We start from the raw sequence: 22,686 nt of genomic DNA, 5'->3' as shown, positions 1-22,686 counted from the left end.
AATATTTGAGATTCAAGACTCCTCATTTCAATATTCAAGTGCAAATTTCATTTTCAAGATTCTATGATGTTTAAGGTTGCTTGTAATCACTTCCTTAAACTAGAATCATTTCAAGTTATGGAGCACATCAAAGATTAATCCTTTTTAACATTAAAAGGTCTAATCTTTGAGATTCAAAACTCATAAGTTCAATATTCAAGATTCAATATTTCAAGTTCAATTTCTATGCCCAAAATCTAAGACACTTTTGGATGAGCAACTTGTCCTAAAGTTGAGATTTTTAGACTTGATTCCGTGTCGGACGCACTTATTATTAAGTAGTAGTTTGACGTTCGGATCTCAAATACAATAGTTCAATTTCAATATCGTATCTTTTCAATTATGCACTTCAATACCACAATTTCAATAATGTCTTTCAATATCGCACTTAAATTTCGCACCTTTATTATTTGCTATTTCAATTCCGCATTCTTTACTCATCTCACTTTGAGATGATGTGGTTTTGTACGCACTTTCAATAATTCCTTTATTTATTGTGATGTTTCTTTACTTGTTTATCGCTTTCATCTCCTCACATGCTAAATACAACAAAATGCAAAGTTACACCACGCTTAACAAAGATAATTTCTTGGACAAACCGGCCTTAGGTTCCCTTAAATTAACATTAAAGCGAAGTGGTCACAATACACACTACTACAAAAATGGGCTAAGGAACCATTTCTAGGGCACCGCATAAGTCACTTATTAGGTTTCTTAGATAAAGAAACCAATTATCTTAGAAGTGTGGTTTCGTAGGAAAAATATAAGAAACTTCATACCTAAAATATATGGTTTCTTAGATAATATTATATTTAACAAAGAATCAAAGGAACCGAAGATCTTTTAAAACCAGTTTCTTAAGCATATATTATACAAAAGGTCCTGTGCGCACAAGTTGTACAATAAATTTATTGTACACCAAGATAACTTTTATTCAATTTTTTGTAACTTTAACCTACTTTTGGTTAACTTTTATATTAGTTAAAAAAAATTGATAGATAAACATTTTAAAGGGTTAAATGATTAATTTTATACATTATTAGTGATTTTGAAGAAATAAATTTTATTAAAATGAAATTTTTTATCACTAAAAGTATATAAATTTTACATATATAAGCTTAACTTTTAAGTAGTTTGAGTTAACTTTTACTCCGATGTACAATATTTATTGTACACCCATTGTAAATAAGAATTTGTGTATATTATAATAAAATATCATTTTTATTTTTAATATAATTAAGATTGTGATTTCTTTTTTTGCCTTTTGGATTCCCTATCGTTTACCTGCATCCGCAGATGAAAGAAAATGAAACCCGTTAATCCCCACTACTTCCTCCAACCTCCCCAGTCTCCTACAGTCCCACACAATCTTCAACTCTCCAATTCCTATATTGCATCTCTTTTGAATTTTCTCTGCTAAGGATCAGAGCAGAGAAAGTCGATAATCGGATGCATCATTAGCGTGATTTTTGAAAAGGATGAACACAAATTTTTAACTGGTATTGTCGTATTGAAATGGAATAGGGAGGCGCCGACGAAACAAAAAAGGTTTGAAGGATATTTCCATAGAACAACCCTTCATCTCTCCGATTCCTCAACATTCAGCAACCCTAAATCCTTCTTTCACCCTTTGCACTCTTGTAAGATTCTACTTGAATTTCGCTGGTAAGTTTCCCCCATACGAATCTCTTTCGTAATATTTTCCATATGAATTTCTCTGATGAATTGTTTTGGAGTATCAATTTTACTTTTAATAATTGATTGCACTTTGTATCAATCTCTATCGAATTTTGCTGATAATTCACTGTTAGTTTGTTTTTTATTTTTCGATTTGAATTGCTGTCAAATTTTATTTTATCTTTCTTACATTTCCAGCAATTGATATAGGTGTTGAAAAATCGCATTCTTCAATCCCTAAAAATTGGAAAAATCTTCTTTTGTCGACAGGGATGACTCAATTTCCTATATTAGAAAAATTGGAAGTGCTTGATATAAGTTTTAATAGTCTGAGAATGCTGCCATCAGTTGTTGCGCTTCCCTTGAACTTACAGTAATGTTGTAATCTCATCAACAATCTTGTGTCCAGAGTCCTCAATGCCCCTAATACCAAACAAAAATCTTGACTTTTGTCATCAGGCTTCTTTCTTTTGACATGAAAAACCCTGATTTAAACTTGTGTAAGTCATTGTATTTTTTGTCCTTGTCTGAATTTATTTTCCTTTCATTTGAACTTTTGTCATCAGTTCTTGAATTGTACTTCAATAAACCTAATCTAATTGGAAATAACCAGGCCTCACTATGTTGCCTGGATTTGCTGATGATAGTAGTTATGAGAAATATTTCATCAATAACAGGCCTAGACGCAAGGCTTTTACCTGGGTTCTCAAAGCTAACTGTACTGGCTTCTGATCTTTGGAGATGTACGATGTGTTGAAGACGTAAAGTTTTCTTCTCTAATAAAGTGATGATAGTAGATTAGTACTCCATAGTATTCTTTCTAGTAAAGACTAAAGAGGTTATATATATTTGGCTATTTTCCGTTAACGAATGACAAATATTTGGTCAATCATGCTTTGAAAAAATGTTAATCTAACATTTCTCTTTTAATTTTAGAGTTCCTTTAGTGTTCATTCTACTTTCCAGGTAGATATGTTACGCGTTGGATTTTGGAGGTTGTTGATTTCATTTAATGCGAGCTATTATCCCATTTCATAGATATGACAAGATATACAACCTTTTTTTCTTCAGTAAACGAGATATATTACTTCAATTATGCTTTGGAGACGTCTCTTTTTACAATGAACTTCTCCCTTAATTTTCTAACAGGATCAATTCCTGACAGCTTGTCCTACTTGAGTCAAATCGAAAGACCAGGTCGTTCCAAGCATCGTTAAGCATTCTGAGCCAAGGACCAGGTCGGCCTAATGTGAACTCGTCCGGGGAAATTAAAAAGGTCAGTCCACTTCCTCCCGCATGTACATTTTTTTGTTTGTTGTTAGTAAGTAAAACATAATGCCACATTTATCTACCAGTCTGAAATGTGATGGTAATTGTTGCACAAAATTGTGTAGAAAATTTTGTAAAAGGAGTGATTCTAACTTTTGTGTCTGAAATCTGAACACAAAGCTAAAGTTCATGGCATATGCGGTTTGGAAATGTGCAAATGGGGTGAAAATATTTTCGTATTGTGTAAAGCTCAGATTCAGATATGCAGGCTGGATTTTCTGGAACATTTTTATGGCTTTGTATGGCTTTTTGATGCTTTTGGGGTTCAGCTGCAGAACTGATTAATTCAGCTTTACCGGGAAATACTGTTGTTGCCTAGCCTCAGGCCTACGCTCTGGTAAAGTGGTAACATCCATTTGGACTAGAATAAATTACATCTTAATATTCCTATGATGTTTTCATGAAACTGACAAAATTCTGATTCTTGACCACGTTGTAGGTTGGAATGCTTGCTACCTTAGCTTCTGTTTGTCTAGTACCCTTGACATATGTTTTACTTCTTTTTGAGCTGACTAAGACTGTAGGATATTGCTTCCACTCATGGTTAAGCTCTTTTTCTTCTCTTACTTAGTATTGGATTCATTTTCTTTGCACATAATTTTATGCTCTGGTATGCTAGTAATCACCTTACTACCTACTGATGCTGAATTGCTTGCTACAAATTGAATCCCCTTTTCCAAGTTATTGCAAGAAGTTATATGAAATTCTTTGCTATTCTCTTTCCGAGATTTGTATTCTATTTAGTATGTATCATTATTCATTATATAGTCTATGCTTTGAATGTTTCTTATAGAAGTAGTAAATTACCAAGGAAAAGGTAATATTTTTTTTCTCTTCTCGCCAGGTTCTGAGGTTTATCTAAGAAAATATTTATAGCATAGTTTGTGAAGTTCTAAAATCTAGTTGCGTGCCTTATTTTGAATGAAGGATGGGTTCTATAAGACATGAAGGGGGATGTTATCCCGGCATTAAATGGAGGCTAAGAATAAAGAACTGTCTTGTTGCTGTATGTTAATGTTTTTCTTCATATCTAAATGTCACAAACCTTAATGTGATTTAACTTTAATCTCTTTGTTTCTATTACCCCTCACAGATTCTTTAAATTTATATGCGAATGCCACATTTTATCTACCAGTCTGAAATGTGATGGTAATTGTTGCACAAAAATGTATAGAAATTTTTGCAAAAGGAGTGATTCCAACTTTTGAGTCTGAAATCTGAATAGAGAGCTATAGTTCATGGACATATGCGGTTTGGAAATGTGCAAATGGGGTGCAACTATTTTCGTATTGTGTAAAGCTCAGATTCAGATATGCAAGCTGGATTTCCTGGGACGTTTTTATAGCTTTGTATGGATTTTTTATGTTTTTGGGTTTCTGTGCTTCATCGTGGATATTTTTACATTGGCCAATGAACGTTTATAAAGGTCCATTCATTTTATATCTCATGAAGAGATGACCTTGAAGTCTGGCTCTATGCTTTGTATATTACTTAATGTTATAATGACAAATGCATTTTTTTTGTCTTAGTTAGTTGCTATGTCATTGTTCACGTAGTTGTTTTGCCTTGATGTTTTACTTGCTAATGTTTATTGTTCTTTCTGTTAGGCTGGGTAGCCTTTTATTTTTGCGTCTTCATAATAAGTCTATCCATTTTGTGGTGTTATATGATCTTGTTGATTTGTGGTTTCTTACCGATTTTCAGTACAAACCCCGTTCTAAGCGTTGTCATCCATGGGTCTACATAGAAGTTGTCAGAAATTCAATTGTACTTGATAGTAGTTTTTTCATGGGAATGTTACTTCGCATGTACTTGATTAGTTTATATCATTTAACATATACCGTTTCTAATCATTTTTATGTCTTGTATGTAGTGTGTGAGGGGGTCGAAAAAAGCACGAGACTAATGCGTGACCTTATCCCTCGTGGGTTTGACGTTTCTTTTTGTCAAATCAAGTGTAATTGGATTTCCTATGAGTTTACACCCAATTGACTAGTAATATAGGAGTCGCCATTCAGTTTTTAACGACAATGAGAAAAACTGACAAAACTCGGTTATCGTGACATAAAGGGAGTGCAATTATGTTTGACCACGACGGTCGTAGGTTCTCTTGTGATCCCTGGTGTGGGGATCTCTCAACATACACCCGCAAGGTAGAGATTGAGGGTTCGGGGGACTATAACTACCGAGAGGAGTACTCGCTCTTCGATAACTCCAGAGGCAGGATATACTTACTAGCTCAGCATAAATAATTGAAGGGACATGTGTTAACTATTAAACTAATCTGAGTTGATTTTAACAATATGCAACATATAGTACTAGATCGAGCGCGATTATCTGATTTAGATTGTTTTAAGGGACCTAGCATGATAATCCAATTTCCCAAAAATATCATATTTATTAGGTGTAATCGAACAATCAGATTTAGTTAGTTTAACAGTTCATAAAAGGGCGAGGAAAGCAATTAAATCATAGAAAAGGACACATTACGACCCACCCTTGAGAGGTGCGTCACGGTTCTCAGAAAACTAACCACTTTGACTTTGCTATTTCTCCTTTTATTTAACGAATCTCAAATTACGGGACAGGATACGTTCTGTTCAATTTTTGGATCGATTGCGACAGAACGCGTGATCAATTTCGCAGCGTGAGGCTTAGGCTTAGGGGTTTAGAGTCAATACTCAGAATATGAATTGTGTGTTGTGTTTTTTCACGTCGAACTTGGGGCTATATTTATAGAAAAGAGTTCGTGGAAAGATACAATTGTAGAGCTCTAATCCACGGGGAATTAGGAAAGAACACGTCCCAGGTATTTTCAGCGCCCAGGGCTGGGCGTCAAAGATTTCGGCGCCCAGCTCTGGGCGTTGAAAATAGGATCCAGGCAATTTCAGCGCCCAGGGCTGGGCGTTGAAATTGATGTTTGGGCCGTTTCTTTGTCAGATTCGGACTCTTAGAATCCGGAGTGTATGAGACTTAATCGAGTCTTTTAGTGCGTATTAATTTTATGACGGGATGCGTCTGGGCCCGTTACGAACTCTAGGCTCGTTAGGATTTTAATTAATACGTAACTCTTATTTTCGAATCGTATTAGGAACAAGATTCTTCTCGCAATTTCTATCTCATTTATGATTTATGTTGGAGTGCAACACCTAAATCTGACAGGTTTCTATCTTTTATGACTTGCCACTTTTAACAACTACCCATTACGGCAGTTACTATTTTTAGCAGGTTTCCATAAATAGCAGGTTTTTATAAATAGCAGGTTTCGGGTGAAATGAAAAGGGTGATTGAGATTCGTTATTTTATAGGAGATGCGTTGCCAAGTGGAGATTTTATGTTCTCATCATCGAACCTTCCCTTTCGGGAATGGGGACAAGCCCCCACTTTGACTGAGTCTTGGAGTAAGACGATGGTCAAAGTATTAGACGGAGTGCGCCACACAAGTCATGGTGACCTGCTTTTGCGAGGGTCTCACGAGTACCCGAGTGATAACATTCGACTTAAGGGTCATCACTTGAAGTGTCGACATATCTCTCACGTGTCATTGGGATTTGTCTACGGATAGTATAGAAACTCCCTCACTTTGTCATTGGAAGTATATAAAGAGGCGTAGGAACTCCCTCACTTTGTCATTGGGAGTAGCTACAGATGTTTTCGAAATCAAAGCTATAAAGCGTAATCGGGCCCGGCCAAGCCCAATCACGAGGTAAAAATGTTTTTAAAGATTCTCATTTTCAGGGTTAGCTAAACGAGAAAACCCCCTTGTTTTTATGGGACGTAAAACGAAGGAAAATCCAGCACATCGTTCTTTTTTTTTTTTTTTGGAAAAACGGAAAACCAATCTTTTAAATTTTGGAAAAAAGGGAAACTACTCACATCGCTTTTTTGGAAAAAACGGAAAACCAAAAACTACTCACATCGTTCTTTTTTTTGGAAAAACGGAAAACCAAAAGCTACTCACATCGTTCTTTTTTTTGGAAAAACGGAAAAACCAAAAGCTACTCACATCGTTCTTTTTTGGAAAAACGGAAAACCAAAAGCTACTTACATCGTTTTTGGGAAAAACGGAAAACCAAAAAAAGTTATCGCTGCAGCGACTAAGGACCTGTGCGGTTAGTGGCGCAGACCCCGACGGCTAAAGATGGCGAGCCTGTCCGCTAAGGGTGGACACCCCGTCCGATAGAAGTAGACGAATCTGTTTTGAAGTTTGTTTGTTTTTTTTTTAAAATAAGGACCTACGCGGTTTGTGACGTAGACCCCGCCGGCTAAAGATGGCGAGCCTGTTTTTTGTTTTGAAGATTTTTATTTTTCGAAAACAGAGGATCTACGCGGCTAGTGACGCAGACCCCGCCCGCTGAAGGTGAGCGAGTCCTGTCCGCTGAGGGTGGACGTCCCTGAATTCGTTTTTATATTTGGAACTCGCGCGGTTCGTGGCGCGATCTTGCCCGATTGAGGTGGGCAAGTCCCTATTTCATTTGTTCTTGTGATTTCTTTGAGAATTTATTTTCTTATTCATTCTCGCAGGAGCGAATTCTTTCGAGGGATGCTCGGATTTAGTTGTAACCTGAATGTGGGTTGACAACGTGCTTAGACAGACCATTGTTTTGTGGTCATCTTCTTTCGTGGTTTTGAGCTAGTCTTTATGGCTCGATTTTGCCACCACTTGGATCTTTGATCAGAGGACCACGTACAAGTATCAACGACGACCTTTGTCTTGAGGTCGTAAACTGGTTTTATTTTTTGAGACATCCAAACACGGGACTTCGTACAGCGTAGTCTGGGAATATTGTTTTAACTTTTCATACTCTCTTTTGAAATATATATTTTCTTTCGAGCCCCCAAGCATTCGTGCTTGACGGTCATTTTTTCTCAAAGGGGTTCCTTGGGGATACGCAATTTGTGATGTCCTTGATCATGTTTGGGATTGTACTCGTAAGTGCGAGCGATCTTTGTAGTGGTGTGCTACTCTTGACAAAGTCGTGAGGTGCGACTTTCAGTAAGGAAATCGACAATTTTCGAGTCGAATGGATGCGGCAGGGCCCAATAGAAGTTAGGGCCTTTTTGAGCCTGGGTTCATTTTCGGCGCCCAGGCCTGGGCGTTGAAATAATTCACGCCCATGTGGGGCGTTGAAAGTGTTGTTTGGGCTGGTCTTTTGATGACACAGTTGGCCTCTTGTTCATTCGTTTATTTCACTTGGAAGTTCTATGTATTCTCTTTTCTTTTGTTTTTTCTTTGTTTTTAGAACGTGATGATTTTCTTGAGAAGCCGTAGCCGATTGGAGGACTACGGTGCTTGTCGCTTTGGGGCGATTATTTTAAGGAACTGTTGCTCCTAAGGCGTACAGTTATTGCGATAGTTGGGCGATAAGTAGTCTTTGCCTCTTTTACACATGCTCTTGCAATATTCCTTACTCTTTTTTTAGACTTGTACCGTGGGATGGTTGAATTTATGGTGCGACGTAGGCTTGTGTGGCCTAGCAGCGTGTCTTAGAACATTCCTCCAGGTGTTGGGATATCATTATTATTTTTTGCATTGGAGTACTTCATCACGCCTCGTTCAGGTGCTCGAACAAGTGTAGCATCTTCTGCGTGGGTTTGCACGACTTATTACTTTGTTCGATGCGAGGATTCATAGGTGTTTTTTTCTTATTTTTATATCTGGTCAAAACTTGGCTAGCAGAAAGATTCAGCGCCCAGGCTAGGACGTTGAAGATATCGGCGCCCAGCTCTGGGCGTTGAAAATGATTTCTGGATATATTTTGACAGTTCTTATCCTTGATTTTTTCTTTCGCTTTTGCTTCGGAACGAGGTAGACTGTGTAACGGGCGCTTGTAGGGCGAGCGTTAAGTGCAGTAATTTGATCGGAGTTTTGGTGACTCGCGATTTTCAGTTACCCTTGTTAGTGGGGTGACTTTATATATTCTAAGTAGTGCTTAGAATTTGGGAGGGGTTGTAGCCATTCTAAGGTTCGTTTACACGATTAAAGCTTAGGATTGTGCCCCTATGATGTATGTATAGCATTAGCGTCGAGAATTTGCGATAAAATCGTCATTTCGAGCATTTTTAGAGTGTTTTTCTCAAGCCCCCAATTGTAGCTACGGGATTGGCTTGGTGCTGTAATGCTTGGCATACGTTTTTATGTATTCATGACGACATGTATCATGAATAGTTTGAACCAGACTCGTTTAGTGCGAGGTACGTTCGAGTAGTGATTTGCTACCTCTCTTGTAAATGTCGTATTTTGCGACATTGCCATGGTCAAGGTAGTCACATGTTGAAGTGTGCCTTGACCAAAAGATAGGTGTCTTTCTTTACCCATAACCATATTTAGAAATCTTTTGACTCTCTTGCAACATCGAGATAAACGCATACTTAGCTTAAACCAACGACACTTTATTATGTTCGAAGAAATTATTTGAAAATTATTTGAAATCCGAGTCCTACTGTGTACAATCCAAGGTGTCCTAAGTAAGTTGACTTATAGAAGGGTTCGTACAGGATTACATGAGTGAATCAAAATACTGTTACGATTTTTGGAATGCTGTCTAAGGATTTGCTGGAAGCCAGGGTGCAGGCGTCAAGGTATACTTGTGCTCGTGCGGCACATGCTTTAGGCTTTTAGGGCCATATTTTCCAGAATTGCGGGAATATACACCGTTTTCAAATTGACTTAGATTTACTTGGTGTATGTCTGCACAAAAGGTCAAGGTATACTTAGTTCTTTCCCTAGCTCTTTCATCTCAATTTTTAGCCCCCAGTTGCTATTATGTTTTCCCATTAATGATGCTTTTAGATTTCGATTTTAGATGCCCGTGTTATATGTCTGAGTAGGGTGAGCCTTGGTTAAGTGCCAAGTCCTATTGACAATTTCTGATTTTTTCCTCAAAGGGGATTCGCAAGCATTTGAGTTACCATGAACGGGTGCCCTGAGTTCGAAGGAACGATGGGGCGATGCCGTAGAATAATCCTTTTTATTGCAAGCTTTACTGCCTTTACTACTTGTTGGCGATTATGACTATGTCTAGTGGTCAAAGAACGTCTTTAAGTGAGTTAGTTCGCTTTTAGGGAGGGTCAAGTCGAGTACTTTAGAGGTCATTGACGCTTGCGCTAGCCCCAATTCAATTGAGGCAAATCGATATTTTGAGTCTTGGCTAAGTGCCTAGGAGTGTGAGTGCTCCTTCTGGCAAGGCTACGTTCCCTTTATTATTTTTCGATGTCTGCTTATTTTGGCATCTTGATGACTTGGATTCTTCTTTTGACTTAAGTTTTTCTTTCGACTTGGATTGCAAGTAATTAAATTTCAATAAGGGACTCTATTTCTTATTCTTGTTTTTCTATAGGCTTTAATATTCTTGCAAATTGGTTGGACCGAATCATGGATTGCCTACGTATCCGCCTTAGATAGATTTAATTTGGAATCAGGTCTTGCGTAGTTCTTAGCCTAGAAAATGGTTTCATAAAATGCTGATTTTAAACAAGTACGTTCGAGTGGAATCGTAATGTTTGAAATAGGGTGAAGTTTATTATTATTTTTATATACCGCTTTGCCGTAAGCCAAAATTTTGTTTTATTTTTTAAGTACATGTATTTGCACAAAAATCTTTTCATGTGTTTTTTGGTACGTATACCTGAATACGTGCTGTACCCCTCCAAGTGTTCGTTATTTTTCCGTGCATGTGCGGATAAAATGACGAGCACTTCTGGACAAAATTTGGCGAGCAGAGAGATTCAGCGCCCAGGCTGGGGCGTTAAAGATTTCGGCGCCCATCTGTGGGCGCTGAAAATTATTTATGGGCGGATCTTTTTTGGTGCGCTAAATGCTTCTTTTTCTTTTTTAGACGAACTTTTAAAGGCGCTTTGCAAAGTTTGCTTTTTTATTATTTATTATTTTCTGTACTTTTCATTTGTCTTTTTTTTTATTTTTTTATTTTTTATTCGTGACTCAAGAAGGTTTGAAAGATGGGTTGAATGAGATAGGATAATTTGTATGGGTATTGGTCAATCATGAGGATTATATCTGCTAGGACTCACAATTTGCAGCCTCAAGCTAGTGTCATGAGTTTACATCAACCAAGGCCAATGATTAGTATGGGGATGGCTCAAGGGTATATCAACAGGATGTATCCAAACAAGTTATACGGTCATTATGCTAACGGTGGTGTAATAATGGGTATGACGCACGTGTCAATGGCCGTACGTGGTTTGCAGTTGACAACAAGTTCAAGAACAAGAGTCGAGGTAATGGTTTCTTGGTTATGGCAATGAGAACATGGATGGGTTAAATGAGCTGAACAGGGCCCCAGAGCGAAGTCGTCTAAGAACATAAGGATTGGAAAGGGTAGACATCGTAGAACCTTATGTAGTTTTTGTGGCATGATTTGGATTGGTTGACTCAATTCTTTTCCTTCGTTTACTTGGGTAAATTTTGCACTTTGGGAGGTACGGGCTAAGTATTTCATGGCTCGCTCTTTTCTCTCTCCCTTTTCTCTCTTTCTATTTTCTCTTTTGCTTGGGATTTCTCCCCAACATAAATCCTTCAAATTTTGTTCATTTGGGCTAAAAGGTAGATGGTTGTGGTCTTTGAGTCACGAGGTGAGACTGAGTGAGCCTCGTTTGGTAGGCCTATAGTGGACCTTTAACTTTAGTAGGCCTAGGATGGACCTTTAGCCTTAGTAGGCCTAGGGTGGACCTTTAAATCGTCTTACTTTGCAAACGTATTTAGTCGTTTCTTAAAATGTGCAAATAGCGTAGATTCGAAATCTTGTTTTTACCTTATTGAAATTTAACGAAAGAATTGCATCGAAAATAATATTTTTGCTTCTTTTCAGATTCCAGTTTCTGGGATTTAATTGGAAGTTGTGATTTAGACTCGAACTTTCATTAATCTTTCTGATTATAACCCGTGTATGAATACAAGGAGGTGGCCTAGACTCAAAATAATGACGTGGCGTAAGCTTATAATACTTTACCAAGCAACTCTCAGACTTAGGCTAATTGGACCATAACTTTGGTTGGTTGACACTTTAGATTTTAACCCTTGGGTGTTCATTTGTCATGCGCCATTTTGCTTAATGTTGGCAAGGTAGTTAGTTGGGGAGATCGAATTTTTATTTTTGCAAGACTAGAATCATTAGTGCGGCTTCTCTCTTAGTGTGTATTGCTTTACCCCAATGGTAGCCTTATGGTATGCCGATTTGGGTATTTTCATGGTTCGTCATGTTGCATTCATGGAAAATCTTTTATTCTGTACTTAGGAGTATTTCAAGGGGCGAGTGGCTCGAGAGGATTATGATAGTCGTGACCCAATGTGATCATAAGCCTTGAGGCCATTAAATTTTTTGCTAACGGTATTGACACCTTAGGTTCACTTTGGGGGTTGTGCGACTATGGACGAATGATTTTCAGAATGTGACTGTTTCCATTTTGCAAATACTATAATATATTCTTTTTATTGGTGAGAGAGAGTATTGAGGCCGTGGATTCTTAGCAAGGGATGACAATTACATATCGGTGCTTATTGATTTAAATGTTAGGAAGGGAGACTCAATATGGTTTAACCTTTTAACTTGCAGAACGACGCCAAGCATTAGGACCGAATCTATGGATAAGACAACTAAGACTTAGGATTTAGATTGTACTTTGGCATAGCCTAGTCTAGACTCGGATTTATTTTTTATTCGAACATTTTTTTTTTCTTGAAGACTCTATTTGAACATTAAATTTTTGGAATACTTTGCCCATGTGACCTTCAATGTTATTTCAATTAGCGTGCTCGGTTTTGGAGCCGAACATTGTCGTCATAGGAGGCCTAACAACGACACAAAGAGTTATTTTATTTTTTACAAGTCGCTTTTAGAATCGAGTGCCTTTTCATACGCCCTCGCAGCAATTTTTTACGAAAAGTTTTTTTTTGCTACGTATTTTCTTCATGCGTGGGCACCGAGGCTGCTGTGCCTGACCAAAAGGCCAGGCAGCAACTTCAGCGCCCAGCGTAGGGCGTGAGAAATTTCGGCGCCCAGCCAGGGGCGTTGAAAATGCGTCCCTGGCTGGTTCTCGTTTTCTGTTTGCGTCTACTTTTTGTTTATGCGACTTTAATTTTGCGTGCTTGCCTTATAACGTCTTTTACGCGTTGTGCAACGTTTGTGGGATTCGTTACAGGCCATCCCGAGCGTCGCTTATTTTTGTGGCGATCGTTCGGGTTTGCGGAACACGTATCTTGGTATAACACTTTGGCCAATTGGTTTATGAATGTTTGGGCAATTTTTAAGGTCGTTGGTTTTCTAGCATTATATGTCACACACAATCACATATTTCGCTACACATAACTAACATTACATCATGAGGCAATAATAATATGTCATGTAGTTTGTGATAGGCTTCTATGGTTAGTTTTTGCGCCTGGCTTGGTACCGCTTCTATCGCAGATCCAACACATGCCCCGGTCGAGGTAGTGCCTTTAAAAGACGAATTTCGCCCAAGAGGCCAATCACGATGTAAGCCAAGGGGGCATGCACCAATGAGAGGGACCTAATAGGCGAGCGATTGGGTTTGGGACGGGTGTACTACTAGCGAAAGTGCCGAGTGGACAACATTCGAAGCGTATGCACCCCCCGGTTGGCGATGGGTATCCTTAGTCCCAACAACCGAGATGAAACATCAAGGGAGCCAAGATTCGTTATGCGGTTCTGTCCGTTCACATTAATATGCTGATTTTCAGGTCGTCCCAACTTGATGGGGAAATAAACGCGGGGTAGGATCGTTTCACCCTTCGGCTAATGCGTGACCTTATCCCTCGTGGGTGTGACGTTTCTTTTTGTCAAATCAAGTGTAATTGGATTTCCTGCGAGTTTACACCCAATTGACTAGTAATATAGGAGTCGTCATTCAGTTTTTAACGACAATGAGAAAAACTGACAAAACTCGGTTATCGTGACATAAAGGGAGTGCAATTATGTTTGACCACGACGGCCGTAGGTTCCCTTGTGATCCCTGGTGTGGGGATCTCTCAACATACACCCGCAAGGTAGAGATTGAGGGTTCGGGGGACTGTAACTACCGAGAGGAGTACTCGCTCTTCGATAACTCCAGAGGCAGGATATACTTACTAGCTCAGCATAAATAATTGAAGGGACATGTGTTAACTATTAAACTAATCTGAGTTGATTTTAACAATATGCAACATATAGTACTAGATCGAGCGCGATTATCTGATTTAGATTGTTTTAAGGGACCTAGCATGATAATCCAATTTCCCAAAAATATCATATTTATTAGGTGTGATCGAACAATCAGATTTAGTTAGTTTAACAGTTCATAAAAGGGCGAGGAAAGCAATTAAATCATAGAAAAGGGACACATTACGACCAACCCTTGAGAGGTGCGTCACGGTTCTCAGAAAACTAACCACTTTGACTTTGCTATTTCTCCTTTTATTTAACGAATCTCAAATTACGGGACAGGATACGTTCTGTTCAATTTTTGGATCGATTGCGACAGAACGCGTGATCAATTTCGCAGCGTGAGGCTTAGGCTTAGGGGTTTAGAGTCAATACTCAGAATATGAATTGTGTGTTGTGTTTTTTCACGTCGAACTTGGGGCTATATTTATAGAAAAGAGTTCGTGGAAAGATACAATTGTAGAGCTCTAATCCACGGGGAATTAGGAAAGAACACGTCCCAGGTATTTTTAGCGCCCAGGGCTGGGCGTCAAAGATTTCGGCGCCCAGCTCTGGGCGTTGAAAATAGGATCCAGGCAATTTCAGCGCCCAGGGCTGGGCGTTGAAATTGATGTTTGGGCCGTTTCTTTGTCAGATTCGGACTCTTAGAATCCGGAGTGTATGAGACTTAATCGAGTCTTTTAGTGCGTATTAATTTTATGACGGGATGCGTCTGGGCCCGTTACGAACTCTAGGCTCGTTAGGATTTTAATTAATACGTAACTCTTATTTTCGAATCGTATTAGGAACATGATTTTTCTCGCAATTTCTATCTCATTTATGATTTATGTTGGAGTGCAACACCTACTTCTGACAGGTTTCTATCTTTTATGACTTGCCACTTTTAACAACTACCCATTACGACAGTTACTATTTTTAGCAGGTTTTCATAAATAGCAGGTTTCTATAAATAGCAGGTTTCGGGTGAAATGAAAAGGGTGATTGAGATTCGTTATTTTATAGGAGATGCATTGCCAAGTGGAGATTTTATGTTCTCATCATCGAACCTTCCCTTTCGGGAATGGGGACAAAAGTAGGTGTCTACATAGTGCTTTCCTCAAATTCCTGCTTTTTATTCTCAAGCGATGATTGATGAGACACGAGATACTTTGGTTAAATACTTTTTCAAGCAAAAACAAGTTATCAATGATCAAATTGATGAAGATGAAGAAAATGATCTTCTGGACGTTGATCGTGAATGATCTTTGTAGGTAGTGCATATTGGAACTTTCTAACAAATGTTTTGGGAATCTCATAACAATACATTGAAGTACTTTGGATTTGAACTTGTGATTGTAGTTTGGAGAATGTTATGTTAAAATAGTTTTATTTAATTTATTGCTTTGGAGAACAAGATGTTTGTACATTGGTCGGTTTGGAGAATGTTTATGCATATATAGAGTTGATGGATTATTATTATACAATTGAACCAAATTGGATATTGGATGGAATCTAACAGGTTCCAGGTAATTTGAAAATATATCATATGCCAATAATTTATTAATTTTAGCAGCCATTTAAAATTTAGTAAAAAAAAAAACAAAGAAACCATATATTTAATAAATATGGTTTCTAGATTTCACACGTTCATACAAGAGGGGTATCAGAGAAACCGTATATGTTTAAAATACAGTTTCTTAAAAAACAATCAAAGGAACCGCACTTTGTAACGAAATGGTTTCCTAGTACAGTCAAAGAAACCGCATATTTCATCAATTTGGTCCCTTAGTCTTTGTATTTAAATTCACAGGAAAGGATATAAGAAACCAGTGTTTTGTCAAAATTGGTTTCTTAGATACATCAAAGAAACCAGGTAAAAGCTCCGGTCTCTTATACTAAGAGACCTACTACCTAGGCACCGTATAAAGTGAGGTTTCTTTGCTTTGTTTTGCCCGGTTTCTTAGGCTATTTTTGTAGTAGTGACAAGTAGAAATTTTATGTGCTAAATTTCCAAGTACAAACCCACATAGTGTCATGACTAGGCTTATTCAAAAATGATCTTTGCCATGCACTCGAATACAATTTATAAGGCTCACGGAATAAGCATTTCGTTTCCTTGCCCGGATCTCATCCATCAGTTTCTAAAATTCAATGCCTTATCCACTAAAGAGTCAACTTTGGTCTTTCCAAAGGGGACCCTAAAAATTGTTTGGTGGCGAGTCCTTCGAAATCCAAAAACATACAAGGCCCATTCTCCGTAGGGGCAAAAAAGTACGAAAAAACCCCCTACAGTTATCGATGTGCTTCATTGGTTTGATGGAAAGCGACTTTGTCTGGCTTCTTTCAAGGTAATGAAACAATAGTTGTCGTATGTGGGTGCTCTGAACTAAGTAAGGAAACATGATAATTAGCCTTCCTTGAAAGCTTTGACGATTGGCCCCCTTGAAATTTTGGACAACTAGCCCCCTCAAAGTTTTTAACAACTAGCCCACTTGAGATTTTGGAATACTAGCCCCCTTGAGATTTTGGACGACTAAACCCCTTGAGATCTTTTGAATGACTAATCCCCATTTTACAAGTGGCGAGAGAAAACCAAAACATGTCCTGCCACGTGCTTTTCATCTAGAGTCTCAAAATCTGAGTTGATTTTGAACCGTTGATACATCGTTAATTGTCTAATCAATCTTTGACCTATGACATTTTGCCTTCCTCCCTTTGACCTCCTTTATAAGGTCTTAATTCTTTTTCTTTGAGACTTTTATTCTGTCCCTCCTTCAATTTTTTGAATTGCTTACATTCTCTCTCATCCATTGATCTTTTTCCCTGTATTTTCTTGCTGTCTTGCCGTCTCCTTTCTTTGTTTTCTTCCGATTCGAAGGTTATAAGAATATTTTTTGGCTTTATTTTTTCATTCCCGATTTTTCTATAGTCTTAATCCTTGACTAATCTCTCCCGTTTTTTGCCTGTCTCGGTGTTATTTGTAGGTTTTTCCTCTTTTCTTCTTCGCGTGCAAAGTTTCACCTTTCGGGATTTTCATAGGTACCCCGTCTTTCACTCTTTTTCCCTTTTTCTATCTTTCCTCCACTTTCCGTTTCAATGATTTTTTAGAATTTTCTAGTCTAGGCATGAGTGGCTCTTTGGGATGGGGGTGAGCCTTCCACTTCTCGTCCCTCTAAGTTTTCTGGTTGGGCTGTACCTAGCGAAATTAGTTGTAGTTGGTCCAATATTAGGCCTTCTTCTCAATCCAGTTTTCGCCGTACAACCACTCGCGAGTTGTACGACGAGGGTTTAAGCCAGGCCGAGATGGAGCGTTGTTTTTCTTTTCATCAAATGCACGCTCGAATGGAAAGAGATTTGCGGCCTCACGAGCATGACGTTCCTGACTCTGAGCCCATATTAGGCGTCTCCCCCATCTCTGTGCGATATCACATCCGTTCTTTTCAGGAACTTATGGATCTTGCCGGTAAGGGTCATGGGCAGTATGGTACTAACACTGGCAACTTCGGTGTTTCTTTTGGTCAGGCTGATACAATGTCTCCAGAGTAGTACGCTAGTACCAGCGGTCGTCGACCCGGTAAGGAACACGTCGAGTATGATGATGAGGTTGATACCGGTGAGTATTCTGAGGGTGATTCTATTTTTGACGAATCGGAAGGTAATAGAGGTGGTGAACATGTTGATGGCGATAATGCAAGTAGAAATTATAACGGGGCCGGTTCCGCCGGGGATAATGATGATAATGCCGACGTTGGTTCTGATGGTGATGATCCGGCTACTATTATAGTGGAGGAGGTACTTGCAGATGAGGCTAAGTAGCATCCTATTTTTACCGACGAGGAGTCAAACGAGCATAGGACACCAATGCTTCCTCCATTAACCAGTGCCTCGTGTAAAACCGTAATTTTGAAGACTTGGCGCGACATGATTGTGAAGAAGAACATGAAGTGCATGGTTACACCTTTCTTGGCTTGCTGGCTGACTACAAACTGAAAGTGCCACCTTATGGTGAACCTACATTTGACTGTCCTCCTGGCCATATCGCGGTATTTGCGAAGCATTTCAATTTTGGAATTTGTTTTCCCTTGCACTCCTTCCTTGAGAAAATATTTCGGGCTTGGAATGTTTGCTTCTAAGTTATGAACAACATATTCATGCGGAAAAACCATAAAGCCAGAACCTAAATCAATTGCCACATAATAATTAGCATTACTTAGTATACATACTATGTGATATACACTAGTACATAACTAACCTTAAGTAACTCCCAAAAAGTGATACATAAAGTGGCAAAAGTGTTACTATAGTGAATAGATAACACTTTAATGGGTGATACATCAGCTCATGTTCCCTATGGTCTTATGTAACACTTTGGGTAACGTATGGTAACACTTTTAAAAGTGTTACTATAAACCCTCTTACGTAACACTTTTTTATATCATTGGTATCATTTTTAAAGTGTTATTTTTTATTTCTTATGTAACACTTACTTATCTGTAGTAACATATTTCAATCATATAGTAACACTTTATCCGACATTATGTATCACTTTTGCAAACTAATGTAACAACTTGCTGATTATTAGGTAATATTTTTCAATCATCTTTTGATATAAAGTAACACTTTATTTGATATTATGGATCACTTTTTGCAAACTAATGTAACACCTTGTTAATTAATAGGTAACATTTTCTTGTTTTGACTATTATTATTATTATATTTATTATTATTATTATTATTATTATTATTATTATTATTATTATTATAAATCAAATGCTAACAAAGTCAAAAAATTTACAAATAGTTGTTAGTGGGAAGCCGAGATACAATCTGGGCCCCCACTCCATGTTTATTATTATTATTATTATTATTATTATTATTATTATTATTATTATTATTATTATTATTATTACTACTACTACTACTACTATGCTAATTTAAAATATGCAACTTTTTTTTACTTTTTTAAATATAAAAATAATATTAACATGTACAACAACCACGAATGTGAAATTAACAAATACGATACACAATAATTTGAATTGATATAATTTCATAGTTTCTTAAATAAAACATCCACAAACACCAATTTTTTTTGTTTGGTAAACAATCTAATAATGAAAACGAAAAGAAAGTTAATTATGGTCAACCTCAGTCTTTACACTACCAAATTTCAAAACAGAAAAAACAAAATAACAGTAAGTGCACTAGCAAACAGGCAGCAATGAACAGTAGGAAACAGACAACAGTAACAGCCGACAGCAGCTGTAGCAGAAGTAGGCAACAGCGGTAACAACAATGACAACAACAACTACAACAACAGTGAGTCGCGAGGAAGCTATATAGGGACAGTACCAGTTGGGTTGTTGAGGGTGCAATTAGATAATTTGAGCTGAAATGGAAGAAACTGGCCAACCCTATATAGCTCTGTTTCAACGGCTAGATTGTTGTTATTGTTGACGAGTTCAAAGACCTCAAGCCGCTTAGGGATATTAGCGAGTGAATGAAATGAAAATGAGCCATCGAAGTTATTAGATGAGAGTGAGACGTACTAAAGAAAAACAAGCTTGGCGAATCTCTTTAAAATGGCCAAGACAGAGTGGAAGGCTCCCTTCAAATTTGTTCCTCAGGTCCTCAAGGTTCTTCAGTCTGCATAAAACTACAAGACAACCAGTTAATTTATCTTTCATTTATTGGTGAATCATAACCTACATAAAGCTACAGGACAACCAGTTAATTTATCTTTCATTTACTGGTGAATCATAACCTATATACTTCTATACAGGAAGATTACTACTAATCTTACGTAACACCTAGTTGGTGAGTTAAAGATACACACACACCTTACTGTACTTAGAAGACCTAAAGAAAAAATAAAAACCTTCAAACAAGGAAAAGAAGAAACAAACTATTAAACAAAACTCTTGACTAAAACCTTCAGATATCACATCATATTAGGAGAGTCTAATTCCATCTTCCGCTTCTTATCTCTGAAAAATTCAAGAAAAGTTTCAAATGTAGTTCACAATGTCAGCAGAGATATTAAAAACAGATATATGCACTAACATGTGAATTTAGTGCCATTAGTTGACCGGAACTGCTACAAGGTTGTCAAATTTATGTCAAAATTATGTTTTCGTGTATATTTTCACATCAAAATAAGAATTTCAAACCACCAAAATCTTATAATATATTGATTCATGGATGCAAAAAGTACTCCCTCCGTCCCGGAATACTCGACCCGGTTTGACCGGCACAAAGTTTAAGGGACTTGAATTGACTTATTTAATTTAATAGGTAGTAGTTGATAGTGGAGTATTATTTTAATGTAGTTAGTGGGATGTGGGTTAAGAGGTGGGGTTGGGGGAGAGTAGGGGTTGAATTTTTAATTATTTTTTGTATGGAGTAGGGGGTAGGTGGGTTAATAGGGGTGGAGTGAGAAATAATATAATATTGTTAGAATATTTCCATTTTTAGAAACATGTCAAGTATTAAGGGACGGCCCGATAAGGAAAACAGGTCAAGTATTCCGGGACGGAGGGAGTATATAATATGTCCATGATTATGGTATAGAGGAGTTCACTTTGAGAATGAATTAGCATCCCAGACACACACCTAACCAAATTCCATCTACCTACCAGAATCACAAACAGTTGAAACAACTCAGAGAAGTTTACACTTAATAAATGAATTTCAGGAATCACCTCCTAGCCATTAATCGATCAGAATTTATGACTGGTGATCTTTCGCATAGATCTTATGGGAAGCTACATCATACATCGATCTCTTCCGCTAGGAAATCAACATAATTGTGCCTGAAACAAGCTATGATATATTAATTTTGGCTCATAAGCCTAATAACATTTAAAACAGTTCAAACTTCCAACAATTACTCATAAATCAGTGTAATCGATCTTGAAAGAAAAGAGAATTAGTAACTAAATTGAGATGAAACTCTGATTCCAGAGATGGAGAGGTATGTTGTGAGCCAAATCAGTCATTCATGAACTCCTGATTGACAGTTCATATGTTGAATATCATCCATTTAACATCAATTGTACACAAAAGAAGCATTCGGCGCAATTAAAAAACCTAATTCATATGAAAATTTTGAATATGATACATCAAAATCGATTCGCTCAGCTTGAAATTCACCCAAATAGAAAACTAAATCCTTAATTACATAAAAAGCCAAAAAATCAAAGCATGAATTTCAAAAGAAAAAAGGAAATTGTTCACGTATAAAATAAAATTATGTTACCTGACACAAGACTTCAAATTGCGAGGTAGAAGATGCAAAATCCACTAATACTTTCAGATGGTAGACCAAGATCTGAAGATGAGAGAAGCCATAAGTTGTATAACATTGGAGGGGAGGAGGGATAGAGATATAGAGTAAGAGATATAATATGGATTAGAAAATATCAAACAAAATAATGGGAGACTTCTACCTAGCCCAGGACTTAAAATTGCAAGGGACCTAATAAGATCTGCAAGTTGGGAGGTATCGAGATAGAGAAGTAAGGGAAATAAAATCAAAAATTAAATTATAAATAACAAAAAGAAGGAACTAGAAAATGAAAAGAAACCGAGAGAATGAAAAGAATACAACGAATTTCGAATCAAGAACATGAGTAACTAGATGTGAAAATAAAATCAATTTGAAGTATATAATTAAAATTATAACCCTAGAAATTCAGAACTTGAGAGCAAAGTAAAAACATGAATCTATTTCAATATAAAGAGCAAGGCATGAAATCGAGATCCTGGACCTGGAGATTGGAAGAAGAACAGTGGAGAGAGAAATAAAGGTTTTAGGGCTGAGAAGTGTAGAAACTTGCGAATCGACGATTTTACTTTGAAAACTAAGGTGCAAATTGGGTTAGATTATTGATTCTATAGCTACCATAGATAAAAGGTAACATGGGAAAGCAGAGAAGGGCACTCGTATGTTCAATTCTTGATTAGTTCAATGATGGCTTAAAGGTGGAATTCACGGTGGCGAGATAGAAGACGGTGGTGATGGAGGAAAAGTGGTGGGCCTGGTGGCTTCACGGGTGCACTCATTGTGGCTAGAGACCGTAGAATTGGAGAGAGGTGGGGTTTAGTGTGTGTGAAATGCGTTTTTGGGTTTCGTTGGAGTATTTTTGGGGTTTCCGACCATAAGATGGCCTTTTTGTTTGTTTTTAAAAATATAGACATCTCTTTTATTTAGCAAAAGTATATACTTATAGTAAAAATCTCATAAATATAAGAAAACTGATATAAATAAAGTGAAATAATCTTTTTTGAAAATCGTATCTATTTATAAATGCAAATAGAAAAATATCATCATACCCAAACTTGTAAATTATCATCAAATTAACTATTTATATTTTTAACTAAAAATAATAAATGAAATAGATAAAGATAATAATGAATTGTTGGGGAAGGGGAAAATTTAGAGATTTTCAGAAAATTAAACGTAAGATCAAAATTTTTTTCTTAA

At 37.3% G+C, this 22,686-nt stretch overlaps 2 long non-coding RNA genes across 7 annotated transcripts; one reads left to right on the top strand and one right to left on the bottom strand.

The window, feature by feature from the left end:
• Positions 1 to 933: 933 nt before the first annotated feature.
• LOC110784669 (uncharacterized) lies at positions 934 to 5,415 on the top strand. 6 transcript variants are annotated; one of them, XR_008919917.1, is made up of 4 exons: positions 1,313 to 1,704; positions 2,866 to 3,382; positions 3,485 to 3,588; positions 4,919 to 5,415. It is a non-coding gene; the product is annotated as an uncharacterized lncRNA (long non-coding RNA). The 6 variants fall into 6 exon arrangements; XR_008919919.1 differs by lacking the exon at positions 4,919 to 5,415 and adding an exon at positions 4,750 to 4,898; XR_008919915.1 differs by having other exon boundaries at positions 2,866 to 3,588; positions 4,919 to 5,413.
• Positions 5,416 to 19,224: 13,809 nt separating this feature from the next.
• LOC110784668 (uncharacterized) lies at positions 19,225 to 22,395 on the bottom strand. Its single transcript, XR_002532330.2, has 3 exons — positions 21,460 to 22,395; positions 20,903 to 21,013; positions 19,225 to 19,857 (listed from the first exon to the last, which is right to left on the bottom strand). It is a non-coding gene; the product is annotated as an uncharacterized lncRNA (long non-coding RNA).
• Between the last annotated feature and the right edge of the window lie 291 nt (positions 22,396 to 22,686).

This window comes from Spinacia oleracea, chromosome 4 (assembly GCF_020520425.1).
Source record: "Spinacia oleracea cultivar Varoflay chromosome 4, BTI_SOV_V1, whole genome shotgun sequence".
NCBI lineage: Eukaryota > Viridiplantae > Streptophyta > Magnoliopsida > Caryophyllales > Amaranthaceae > Spinacia > Spinacia oleracea.
The sequence above is the reverse complement of the archived record's forward strand: the minus strand, read 5'-3'. Positions and strand labels throughout refer to the sequence as shown.